Source organism: Apis laboriosa, unplaced genomic scaffold, assembly GCF_014066325.1.
Source record: "Apis laboriosa isolate Shangri-la unplaced genomic scaffold, ASM1406632v1 scaffold68_cov148, whole genome shotgun sequence".
NCBI classification, from domain to species: Eukaryota; Metazoa; Arthropoda; class Insecta; order Hymenoptera; family Apidae; genus Apis; species Apis laboriosa.
In genome coordinates this window covers 434,618-438,659 of record NW_025224135.1, presented here as the reverse complement: position 1 = coordinate 438,659, position 4,042 = coordinate 434,618, and the positions used below count along the sequence as shown (strand labels likewise).

Sequence of the window (4,042 nt, the reverse complement as noted above, 5' to 3'; positions counted from 1 at the left end):
AAAAAAAAAAAAAAAGCGCTCAACTCCTCCACGGTCGTGCTTTACCGCGGGGAAACCCATTGATTTCCCCTCCCCCCACCCCCCATTCACCACCGTGCGATAATTAAATGCATTTTATACAGTTCTTCGTGTGGTCGAGGTATATAACGGCGAGTAATTAATAGACATTTAAAATTTTTAATAACGCCGCTTTTATGCGCGCCGTACTGAGCGTCCCCCGAGTAATTATAGCCGGTGAATGGATCTGTTGCATTTGACTTTTAATGCCCGCCGGATCAAGCGGTTACACCACGCCTCGCCGCCACTTATCAAACCCCCCTCCGCCGCCTTCCTCTCCCCCCTCCCCTCCCCTCCCTCCTCGTGCTAATGACGAGGAGAAAATTTTCGTAACGCACAACACGTTTTTTTCACAGCCGTGTAACTCGTTTCCTCTTCCTTTTTTTTCGAAGGAAGGAAAGGAAAACGTTGGCCGAGAAAAGCGATGCAACCCCCTCCCTCTTACGAGCGATTCGAATTTTTTGTCACCCCCATCCTTTTTTGTCACAGGTCGCGTATATCGCGGGCGAAGATTCGAAATTTCTCGGGTGAGGGCAGGCAAGCTTGACGATAAGGATTAATTGGAAGCGAGTTGACGATATTTCACGTGTTCGCACAGGTGAAAACGGATCCCGGCTCCGGAGCGGAGAGAGAGAGAGAAAGGGAGAGAGACTTTACATAAAGTCTTCATTCGGCCGGCGCGATAAATCAGAGCTTCTTTTCCGGATGAGAAAGAAGAGGAGGAGGAAGAAGAAGAAGAAGAGGAGAAGGAGGAGGAGGAGGAAGAGGAGAAAGAGGAGAAGGAAGAAAAAAAGAGCTGTTGACTCCGCGTCATTAAAATTAATGATCGCGTGATCGCTAAACGCGTTTGCGCTCCATCTCTCACATTCTCAAATCCGGTCAAACCGTGGAGCGATAAATCACGAAACACCTGTTCCATAGGGACACCTCTCACCATAAGAGTTACACATTCAATTAAGTTCTTATGCTGAATCGAAGGAAGATTCAATTTAAAACGCCTTCGATTATATTATTACTGCCACTGCTATTATACACCAAATTTCACGTTTCCTCGGAGACTTCCATTCGCGCTTCCATTTCTTATCTTATCTCTAACTCGTTTCATCGACTCGGTCGACGGTTCAACTTAAAGCAAAAAAACGAAATCGAGCTGGCTGGCTAACGATAATAGTTCCACGATCCTGGTTAAAAAAAAAAAAAAAAAAAAAAAAGAAACGACCAACGGGCTGACCATATAGGCCTTCGTCTATACCTGTCGAAACGTTCCTGCCGATCAAATTACCGATGCCCGCGCGCGCGCGCGCGCGTGTATACATGTGTCTTGCTGAAGATATTCTTCGTATCGAGAAAGTGTCTCGGCTCGGCCTATAAATTTGGCCAATTTAATTGGCCGTGGATTTATTATTATGTAGGCAAACGGAACTCGTTATAAATTTCTCGTGACAACCGGAGTATGGGATCGTGATGTCCGATGCTAATGCGCGATTAATTATAATAACTGTGCGATTCTGTGGGAAACACGATTCCCCGGGAATTCGGACGAAAACGTCTCTACTCCTCTCGTGGGCTTCTGGCTAATTTTTGCCAAAGTAAAAGAAAAAAAGGAAAGAGAAGAAAGAGAGAGGGGATAAACACAGCGAAGATGTTCGAAGATGATCGGAGCACGAATTACTCGGTAATAAGAGAAAGGGAAGGACCCTCTCTTTCTCTCTCTCTCTCTGAGGAAGCGTTATTAAGCAAAATATTGAATTACGACGAAGAGAGAGCAACGTGGAAAAGATACCGTGCGATATAAGAACGATACAGGGAGGGGTGGGACGATATCGAGTGGGTCCTCTGTCTTGATATAGACCACCATGAGCGAGCTGGGCCCGACCAGTAGGCCTTAAATCGTCCTCGCACCGGGAGGGCAACCGGTACCCCTCGGTACCACCTAAAATATTCTCCGCCTAAGGTATACCGATCGAACGTGTCCACCATCACCTCTCTCTCTCTCTCTCCTCTCCTTACCCCACAAAATCGACGTACCCCGCCCTTAAATCATTCGAGAGTGGGGCTAGGTGTGGTGAGCGCGACATTGCCCGCCACTGTGGTGCCACTTCCGGGAATCGCTCCAACCACCCGAAGTGAAATACCTTTTTCTTCTTCTTCTTCTTCTTCTTCTTCGTCTACCTTCGAACGTATCCGAGACGAGAAAAATTCTGATCGCCTTTTTTCTTTATCTCCTGTTCTTTTTTTTTTTCTTTTCTTTTCACTCGGAGAGGAGAGATCGATCGATAATCGAGAGCGATCCTCCTTCCTCGTTTTCTTTTTTCGATTTTAGGGGAACGACACGCTCGCTCCCCTTTCCTTTCTTTCTTTCCTTCCTTCTTTCTTTTTCCCCCTCTCCCCGAATTTCTTCTTCCCCCCTCCCCTCCCCCTCGAGGTTTCACGCGAGCCCAAGGTTGACAAATAAGCCCACCAATGGAGGCGCGGAACGGGCCGAGCGAACAAATAGCTTCGCGGCCTGGTGTCAGAATCAAGATTATGACAGCGAGTCGGGTATAAATTTGAAATTTAAGAGAATTTCTACCTTTGGCGGGGCGCTCGGCTGACCGCCCCCTGCCCCCCCCCCCTCCTCCCCGCCTGGCCAAACTCCACCACGGTACCAACCACCGGTAAATCACGGTGATATGCGGGTTCGCCCAAAATTCCCGGCTAATCTCGAAATCAAACAGCCAGGAAGGACATAAAAATGCTTTATCGCCGGAGGCTTGAAATACACCTAAGCCGCACACCACCCCTCCCCCCTCACGATCGCCTTGTTCGCCCGGGATGGGACACCGAACCCAGTCGTGGTAAGCACCACGCTATTTTCTTTACGAAAGATGGATGAGATTTCGTTTCGCCGCGTTCGAGTTACTCGAAGGAGAGGGGAGAGGTTCGGATTCGAGAAGGTTTCGTGCATTCCGTCGTTCCTCCCTTTCACGATTCCCCTCTCTCTCTCTCTCTCTCTCTCTCTCTCCTCGTTCATCGATCGATTTATCGAGATCTTATTCTTCGATAAACAAGAGCAAGAACGTTTTCGACGATATCGAGAGAGAGAGAAAAATAAAATTCGTATCGTGTTTCTCTTAGTCTCGAGAGAGATTATTATTAATCGAGTATTTTTAGTTTTTTTTTTTTTTTTTTTTTTTGCTCCTTCAAATATTTACGTTATCGCGCAAAAATTTGACTTCCCTCGACATCCGACCTCGATAAATACTCGATAAATGAAAGTTGAAATTTGGAACGTCAATTTTGCCAGGTGTGGGGTTCGAACCCACGCTCCCAATCGGGAACCAGAACTTAAGTCTGGCGCCTTAGACCGCTCGGCCAACCTGGCTTGCGAGCATCCACCATCCTAAATTCAATAGGAAATGCGTCCGATCCGAACCAGAGTCTTACCATCGTTTTCGTCTCCATCCACGTTTCATTGGAGTAATTTTTTTTCGACTAATTTTGTTCGAACGTATTAAAAAAAAAGAGAGAGAAAATAAAAGAGAGAGAGAGAGAGAGAGAGAGAGAGAGAGAGAGAGAGAGAGAGAAGCGATATATTCGGTGCACGGTGATTGTGCGTTTTACGTCGTGTTCGGCTGCGACGATAAGATCTCGGTATCACGGTTCCACCGATTACGCGAATATCAATGACTTCTGGGAACGAACCGGATGGATTCGAGCCAAGTATGCAAACAAGAAGAAATAATTGCAATCGGATATTCGGAGGCCGAGAGGAGGCCCCCCGAAGGTGTATCGTATCGGCGGACGGTGGTTATTGACGACCGGGCAAAGCAGTGGCGATACATTGGCGGACGAGCATAAATTTCGCCCCCCAAACTGACCGTTGCGTTTTTCGATGCGTCTTAAATTGCCTGGCAACCGTATTCTCGCGGCAATCCCGAGAGAGAGAGAGAGAGAGAGAGAGAGAGAGAGAGAGAGAGAGAGAGAGAGAGAGAGAGAGAGAGAG

General features: G+C 47.5%; 1 protein-coding gene and 1 non-coding gene across 2 annotated transcripts in view; one reads left to right on the top strand and one right to left on the bottom strand.

The window, feature by feature from the left end:
• Window positions 1–4,042, top strand: part of LOC122718864 (atherin-like) — a 163,000-nt gene that overhangs the window by 158,332 nt on the left and 626 nt on the right. The window lies entirely within an intron of this gene.
• Trnal-uaa lies at window positions 3,338–3,421 on the bottom strand. The gene has a single exon. It is a non-coding gene; the product is annotated as a tRNA-Leu (tRNA).